Source organism: Triticum dicoccoides, chromosome 1B (assembly GCF_002162155.2).
Source record: "Triticum dicoccoides isolate Atlit2015 ecotype Zavitan chromosome 1B, WEW_v2.0, whole genome shotgun sequence".
In the NCBI taxonomy this organism is placed as follows: Eukaryota; Viridiplantae; Streptophyta; class Magnoliopsida; order Poales; family Poaceae; genus Triticum; species Triticum dicoccoides.
In genome coordinates, this window is record NC_041381.1 from 596,433,940 (window position 1) to 596,443,786 (window position 9,847).

Here is a 9,847-nt window from a genome sequence, read left to right on the forward strand (position 1 = left end):
TATGAAGAGGTGGCAGTCCAGCGCCCTGTGGGCGGTGGTTCCTGTTCTTCTCCCGCATCGTCGTCTATACCGTCGATGTCTTCGAAATCGAAGTTAAGCACATCGGTCAAGTCATCGACCCTGGCTATTAAGTGGGTGGTGGGTGGGTAACGAATTTCTTCGTCGTCAGCTTCCCACACGAGCCGAACAGAGTTCGGCCAGGAGTCTCCTGACAGAGAGAGAGTCCTTAATGAATCTAGCACGTCTCCGAAGGGTGAGTGCTGAAAGATATCCGTGGCGGCGAACTCCGTAACCGGAGCCCAGTTAGATTTGATGGGCACGGATGCGCGCGGTCCGGAACACACGACCGGAGATGAGTTCGGGGGTCCGGAGATATAGATTCCTTTAAGAGAGGAGTCTGTGTTTGGCTCCAACGCCGAGGAGTGTGCGGCCTCCGGGGCGGGGTCCATCCACCCGTCCTCGGAAGGCACGACCTGGTCTGGAATGAAGTCCGGAGTTGTAGTAGGTGCGATGTTCCGAATACTGTCCGACTGCAGATCTAGGTCATGCACGTCGTGATTGTTCGGTGCTCCTGACACGGGCCCGAATCCGTCGAAGATCAAGCCTCCGCGGATGTCGGCAGTGTAGTTTAGGTTTCCAAACCTGACCTGATGGCCAGGGGCATAGCTATCGATCTGCTCCAGATGGCCAAGCGAGTTTGCCCGCAGTGCAAAGCCGCCGAACACGAAGATCTGTTCAGGGAGAAAAGTCTCACCCAGAACGGCGTTGTTGAAGGTTGGAGAAGCCATCGAGCCTTACAGCGACGACATAGAGAACTCTCAATGAAAGCACCAATGTCGGTGTCAAAACAGGCGGATCTCGGGTAGGGGGTCCCGAACTGTGCGTCTAAGGCTAATGGTAACAGGAGACTGGGGACACGATGTTTACCCAGGTTCGGGCCCTCTCGATGGAGGAAATACCCTACTTCCTACTTGATTGATCTTGATGATATGAGTATTACAAGAGTTGATCTACCACGATATCAGAGAGGCTAAACCCTAGAAGCAAGCCAATGGTATGATTGTTGTCATTGTGTCCTACGGACTAAACCCTTCGGTTTATATAGACACCGGAGGGGGCTAGGGTTACACAGAGTCGGTTTACAGAGAAGGAGATCCACATCTGAATCGCCAAGCTTGCCTTCCACTCCAAGGACAGTCCCATCCGGACACGGGACGAAGTCTTCAATCTTGTATCTTCATAGTCCAACAGTCCAGCCAAAGTATATAGTCCGGCTGTCCGGATACCCCCTTATCCACGACTCCCTCAATAGTTGTAGAAGCAATAGTTGGCGATACGACAAGATGCTACGATGGAGATCAAGGTGTCGCGCCGGTGACGATGGTGATCATGACGGTGCTTCAGAGATGGAGATCACAAGCACAAGATGATGATGGCCATATCATATCACTTATATTGATTGCATGTGATGTTTATCCTTTATGCATCTTATTTTGCTTTGATTGACGGTAGCATTATAAGATGATCTCTCACTAAATTTCAAGGTATAAGTGTTTCCTGAGTTTGCACCGTTGCGAAAGTTCTTCGTGCCGAGACACCACGTGATGATCGGGTGTGATAAGCTCTACGTTCAAATACAACGGGTGTAAGATAGTTTTGCACACGCAGAATACTCAGGTTAAACTTGACAAGCCTAGCATATACAGATATGGCCTTGGAACACTAAGACTGCAAGGTCGAGCGTGAATCATATAGTAGATATGATCAACATAGTGATGTTCACCATTGAAAACTACTCCATCTCACGTGATGATCGGACATGGTTTTTGATTTGAATCACGTGATCGCTTAGATGATTAGAGAGATGTCTATCTAAGTGGGAGTTCTTAAGTAATATGATTAATTGAACTTTAATTTATCATGAACTTAGTCCTGATAGTATTTTGCAAATAATGTTGTAGATCAATAGCTCGCGTTGTTGCTTCCCTATGTTTTATATGTGTTCCTAGAGAAAAACTATGTTGAAAGATGATAGTAGCAATGATGCGGACTAGGTCCGTGATCTGAGGTTTATCCTCATTGCTGCACAGAAGAATTATGTCCTTGATGCACCACTAGGTGACAAAACTATTACAGGAGCAGATGCAGACATTATGAATGTTTGGCTAGCTTAATATGATGACTACTTGATAGTTTAGTGCGCCATGCTTTACGACTTAGAATCGGGACTTCAAAGACGTTTTGAATGTCATGGACCATATGAGATGTTCCAGGAGTTGAAGTTAATATTTCAAGCAAATATCCGAGTTGAGAGATATGAAGCCTCCAACAAGTTCTATAGCTAAAAGATGGAGGAGAATAACTCAAGCAGTGAGCATGTGCTCAGATTGTCTTGGTACTACAATCGCTTGAATCAAGTGGGAGTTAATCTTCCAGATAAGATAGTGATTGACAGAATTCTCTAGTCACCATCACCAAGTTAATGGAACTTCGTGATGAACTATATGAAGGAAATATGCCCTAGAAGCAATAATAAAGTTATTATTTATTTCCTCATATCATGATAAATGTTTATTATTCATGCTAGAATTGTATTACCTGGAAACATAATACATGTGTGAATACATAGACAAACTGAGTGTCACTAGTATGCCTCTACTTGACTAGTTCATTAATCAAAGATGGTTATGTTTCCTAGCCATGGACAAAGAGTTGTTATTTGTTTAACGGGATCACATCATTAGGAGAATGATGTGATTGACTTGACCCATTCCGTTAGCTTAGCACTTGATCGTTTAGTATGTTGCTATTGTTGGAAATATGCCCTAGAGGCAATACTAAAATGGTTATTATTGTATTTCCTTGTTCATGATAATTGTCTATTGTTCATGCTATTATTGTATTAATTGGAAACCATAATACATGTGTGAATACATAGACCACAACATGTCCCTAGTGAGCCTCTAGTTGACTAGCTCGTTGATCAATAGATGGTTATGGTTTCCTGACCATGGACATTAGATGTCATTGATAACGGGATCACATCATTAGGAGAATGATGTGATGGACAAGACCCAATCCTAAGCATAACACAAGATTGTGTAGTTCGTTTGCTAAGAGCTTTTCTAATGTCAGGTATCATTTCCTTAGACCATGAGATTGTGCAACTCCCGGATACCGTAGGAATGCTTTGGGTGTACCAAACGTCACAACATAACTGGGTGGCTATAAAGGTACACTACAGGTATCTCCGAAAGTGTCTGTTGGGTTGGCACGAATCGAGACTGGGATTTGTCACTCCATATGACGGAGAGGTATCTCTGGGCCCACTCGGTAATGCATCATCATAATGAGCTCAATGTGACTAAGTAGTTAGTCACGGGATCATGCATTACTGAACGAGTAAAGTGACTTGCCAGTAACGAGATTGAACGAGGTATTGGGATACCGACGATCGAATCTCGGGCAAGTAACATACCGATTGACAAAGGGAATTGTATACGGGATTGATTGAATCCCTGACATCGTGGTTCATCCGATGAGATCATCGTGGAACATGTGGGAGCCAATATGGGTATCCAGATCCCGCTATTGGTTATTGGCCGGAGAGGTGTCTCGTTCATGTATGCATGGTTCCCGAACCCGTAGGGTCTACACACTTAAGGTTCGGTGACGCTAGAGTTGTTATGGGAATTAGTATGTGGTTACCGAAGGTTGTTCGGAGTCCCGGATGTGATCCCGGACGTCACGAGGAGTTCCGAATGATCCGGCGGTGAAGATCGATATATTGGACGAAGGGTATTGGAGTCCGGAAGTGTTTCGGGGGTACCAGGCTATGGCCAGCATGACCGAAAGGTGTTTCGGGAGCCCCGGCAAGTGTTGGAGGGCCTCATGAGCCAAAGGGGAAGGGGAAAACCAGCCTACTAAGGGGTGTAGTGCCCCCACACCCTTTCCCACGTTAGTTGGGGAAGTGGGGTGCCTCCACCTGGCTTGGGAGGCAATCCTCCACCTGCTTGGCTTGGGGGGCAAGTCTCCCTAGGATTTTCCCTAGGGAGATCCAATCTGCTTGGCCGCCGCCCCCTAGGGGAAACCCTAGGGTGCCTCCCCCTCTCCCCTTGCCCCCATATATAGTGCAGGGGTGGGAGGGCTGCCACAACCTTGCTTTTGGCGCAGCCCCTCCCTCCTCCAACTCTTTCTCCTCCTCCATAGTGCTTGGCGAAGTCCTGCAGGAATACCACGAGCTCCACCACCACCATGCCGTCGTGCTGTCGGAGTTCTCCCTCCATTTCTCCTCTCCCCTTGCTGGATCAAGAAGGAGGAGACGTCCCCGGGCTGTACGTGTGTTGAACACGGAGGCACCATTGTTCGGTGCTTAGATCGGATTCGGCCACGATCTGAATCGCTTCGTGAACGACTCCACCGACCGTGTTCTTGTAACGCTTCCGCTTAGCAATCTTCAAGGGTAAGAAGATGCACTCCCTCTCTCTCTTGTTTCTAGAATCTCCATAGATTGATCTTGGTGATGCGTAGAAAATTTTGAATTTCTGCTACGTTCCCCAACAGTAGCATCATGAGCTAGGTCTATTGCGTAGATTCTATGCACGAGTAGAACACAAGTTGTTGTGGGCGTTGATTTTGTTCAATATGCTTACCTTTACTACTCCTATCTTGTTTCGACGGTATTTTGGGATGAAGCGGCCCGGACCGACCTTACACGTACACTTACGTGAGACAGGTTCCACCGACTGACATGCACTTGTTGCATAAGGTGGCTAGCGGGTGCCAGTCTCTCCCACATTAGTCGGATCGGATTCGATGAAAAGGGTCCTTATGAAGGGTAAATAGCAATTGGCATATCACGTTGTGGTTTTGGCGTAGGTAAGAAACATTCTTGCTAGAAACCTATAGCAGCCATGTAAAAACTTGCAACAACAATTAGAGGACGTCTAACTTGTTTTTGCAACATATGCCGTGTGATGTGATATGGCCAAGAAGGATGTGATGAATGAAATATATGTGATGTATGAGATTGATCATATTCTTGTAATAGGAATCACGACTTGCATGTCGATGAGTATGACAACCGGCAGGAGCCATAGGAGTTGTCTTTATTTATTATATGACCTGCGTGTCACTGAATAACACCATGTAATTACTTTACTTCATTGCTAAACCGTTAGCCATAGTAGTAGAAGTAATAGTTGGCGAGACAACTTCATGGAGACACGATGATGGAGATCATGGTGTCATGCCGGTGACGATGATGATCATGGCACCCCGAAGATGGAGATCAAAAGGAGCAAAATGATATTGGCCATATCATGTCACTATTTGATTGCATGTGATGTTTATCATGTTTTTGCATCTTATTTGCTTAGAACGACGATAGTAAATAAGATGATCCCTCACTAAAATTTCAAGCAAGTGTTCCCCCTAACTGTGCACCGTTACGAAGGTTCGTTGTTTCGAAGCACCACGTGATGATCAGATGTGACAGATTCTAACGTTCGCATACAATGGGTGTAAGCCAGATTTACACACGCGAAACACTTAGGTTGACTTGACGAGCCTAGCATGTACAGACATGGCCTCGGAACACAAGAGACCGAAAGGTCGAGCATGAGTCGTATAGTAGATATGGTCAACATGAAGATGTTCACCGATGATGACTAGTCCGTCTCACGTGATGATCGGACACGGCCTAGTTGACTCGGATCATGTGTTACTTAGATGACTAGAGGGATGTCTATCTGAGTGGGAGTTCATTAGATGAACTTAATTATCCTGAACATACTCAAAAGGTCTTTGCAGATTATGTCGTAGCTCACGTTTCAGTTCTACTGTTTTAGATATGTTCCTAGAGAAAATTTAGTTGAAAGTTGACAGTAGCAATTATGCGGACTGGGTCCGGATACTGAGGATTGTCCTCATTGCTGCACAGAAGGCTTATGTTCTTAATGCACCGCTCGGTGTGCTGAACCTCAAGCATCGTTTGTGGATGTTGCGAACATCTGACATACACGTTTTGATGACTACGTGATAGTTCAGTGGGTAATGTTAAATGGTTTAGAATTGAGGCACCGAAGACATTTTTGAAATGTTGCAGAACATATGAGATGTTCCAAGAGCTGAAATTGGGATTTCAGGCTCGTGCCCACGTCAAGAGGTATGAGACCTCTGACAAGTTTCTTAACGTGCAAACTAAGGGAGAAAAGCTCAATCATTGAGCATGTGCTCAGTTTGTCTAAGTACTACAATCACTTGAATCGAGTGGGAGTTAATCTTCCAGATGAGGTAGTGATGGTTCTCCATAGTCACTGCTACCAAGCTATTAGAGCTTCGTGATGAATTATAACATACCAGGGATAGATATGATGATCCTTGAGCTATTCGCGATGTTTGACACCGCGAAAGTAGAAGTCAAGTGGGAGCATCAATTGTTGATGGTTAGTAAAACCATTAGTTTCAAGAAGGGCAAGGGCAAGAAGGGATACTTCATGAAACGGCAAATCAGTTGCTGCTCTAGTGATGAAACCCAAGGTTGAACCCAAACCCGAGACTAAGTGCTTCTGTAATGAGAGGAACGGACATTGAAGTAGAACCACCCTAGATACTTGGTAGATAAGAAGGCAGGCAAGGTCGACAGAAGTATATTGGATATACATTATATTAGTGTGTACTCTACTAGTACTCCTAGTAGCACCATGGTAATAGATACCGGTTCGGTTGCTAAGTGTTAGTAACTCGAAATAAAAGGCTACGGAATAAACGGAGATTAGCTAAAGGCGAGGTGACGATATGTGTTGGAAGTATTTCCAAGGTTGATGTGATCAAACACCTCATGCTCCCTCTACCATCGGGATCGGTGTTAAACCTAATTGTTACTTGGTGTTTGCGTTGAGCATAGACATGATTGGATTATGTCTATCGCAATATGGTTATTCATTTAAGGAGAATAATGGTTACTCTGTTTATTTGAATAATACCTTCAATGGTCTTGCACCTAAAATGAATGTTTTATTGAATCTCGATCGTAGTGATACACATGTTCATGCCAAAATATATAAGATAGTAATGATAGTACCACCTACTTGTGGCACTGCCATGTAAGTCATATTGGTATAAAACGCATGAAGAAGCTCCATGTTGATGGATCTTTGGACTCACTCATTTTTTGAAAAGTTTGAGACATGCGAACCATGTCTATTGGTATGTACGCATGGAGAAACTCCATGCAGATGGATCATTTGGACTCACTTGATTTTGAATCACTTGAGACATGCAAATCATACCACATGGGCAAGATGACTGAAAAGCCTCATTTTCAGTAAGATGGAACGAGAAAGCAACTTGTTGGAAGTAATACATTTTGATGTGTCTAGTCTAATGAGTGCTGAGGCACGCAGTGGATATCGTTATGTTCTTACTTCACAGATGATTTGAGTAGATGCTGAGTATATTTAATTGATGAAACAGAAGTCTGGATTATTGAAAGGTTCAAGTAATTTCAGAGTGAAGTTGAAGATCTTCGTGACAAGAGGATAAAATGTCTATGATATGATCATAGAGATGAATATCTGAGTTGCGAGTTTGGTACACAATTAAGACATTGTGGAAATTGTTTCACAACTAACACCGCCTGGAACACCATAGTGTGATGGTGTGTCCGAATATCATAGATGCACCCTATTGGATATGGGGCATACCATGATGTCTCTTATCGAATTACCACTATCGTTCATGGGTTAGGCATTAGAGACAACCGCATTCACTTTAAATAGGGCACCATGTAATTCCATTGAGATGACACCGTATGAACTATGGTTTAGAGAAACCTAATCTGTCGTTTCTTGGAAGTTTGGGGCTGCGGCGCTTATATGAAAAAGTTGCAGGCTAATAAGCTCGAACCCAAAGCGGATAAATGCATCTTCATAGTACACCCAAAAACAGTTGGGTATACCTCCTATCTCAGATCCAAATTGTTTCTAGAATCGGGTCCTTTCTTGAGGAAAAGTTTCTCTCGAAAGAATTGAGTGGGAGGATGGTGGAGACTTGATGAGGTTATTGAACCATCACTTCAACTAGTGTGTAGCAGGGCACAAGAAGTTGTTCCTGTGGCGCCTACACCAATTGAAGTGGAAGCTGATGATATTGATCATGAAACTTCGGATCAAGTCACTACCAAAACTAGTAGGTTGACAAGGATACATACTACTTCAGAGTGGTGCGTAATCCTGTCTTGGAGGTCATGTTGCTAGACAACAATGAACCTATGAGCTATGGAGACGCGATGGTGGGCTCGGATTCCGACGAATGGCTCGAGGCCATAAAATCCGAGAGAGGATCCATGCATGAAAACAAAGTATGGACTTTGGAGGAACCACTTGATGGTCGTAAGGCTGTTGGGTGCAGATGGATTTTAAAAGGAAGACGGACAATGATGGTAAGTATCACCATTAAGAAAGCTCGACTTGTCGTTAAGATATTTTCTGACAAGTCCAAGGAGTTGACTACGATGAGACTTTCTCACTCGTAGCGATGCTAAGAGTCTGTTGGAGTTATATTAGCAATTACTGCATGATTGATAAAATCTTGCAAATAGGATGTCAAAACATTGTTTCCTCGACGATATTCTTGAGGAAAGATTGTATGTGATACAACCAGAAGGTTTTGTCAATCCTGAAAGATGCTAACAAGTATGCAAAGCTCCAGCAATCTTTCTAAGGACTGGAGTAAGCATCTCGGAGTTGGAATATACGCTTTGATGAGACGATCAAAGATTTTGGGTTTATACAAAGTTTATGAGAAACTTGTATTTCCAAAGTGAGTGGGAGCACTATAGAATTTCTGATGAGTATATCTTGTTGACATATTGTTGATCAGAAATGATGTAGAATTTCTGTAAAGCATATAGGGTTATTTGAAAATTGTTTTTCAATGGAAAACATGGATTAAGCTCCTTGAACATTGAGAATCAAGATCTATAAGGATAGATCCAAAACGCTTAATAGTACTTTCAAATAAATACATACCGTGACAAGATTTTGAAGGAGTTCAAAATAGATCGGCAAAGAAGGAGTTCTTGGCTGTGTTATAAGGTGTGAGTATTGAGTAAGACTCAAGACCTGACCACAACAGAAGAGAGAGAAAGGACGAAGTTCGTCCCCTATGCTTTAGACGTAGGCTCTACAGTATGCTATGTTGTCTATCACACCTGAAGTGTGCCTTGCCATGAGTCAGTCAAGGGGTACAAGAGTGATCCAGGAATGGATCATAGGACAGTGGTCAAACTTATCCTTAGTAACTGGTGGACTAAGGAATTTCTCGATTATGGAGGTGGTAAAAGAGTTCGTCGTAAAGGGTTATGTCGATGCAAACTTTGATACTAATATGGATGACTATGAGTAGTAAACCGGATTCATATAGTACAACAGTTATTTGGAATAGCTCCAAATAGCGCATGGTAGCTGCATCTACAAGATGACATAGAGATTTGCAAAGCACACACGGATCTGAAAGGTTCAGATCCGTTGACTAATAACCTCTCTCACAAGCGAGATATGACCAAACCCCATGGGTGTTGAATTCATTACAATCACATAGTGATGTGAACTAGATTATTGACTCTAGTGCAAGTGGGAGACTGTTGGAAATATGCCCTAGAGGCAATACTAAAATGGTTATTATTGTATTTCCTTGTTCATGATAATTGTCTATTACTAGCAAAACAGCCCGTGCGTTGCAATGGGAGAGAAAACATAACACACACTCTTAACTCAACAACCATCACTCAAGACCACAATAGGTCCATCTCCTTTATTTTTGCGAGGCATCATATTTGTGTTGC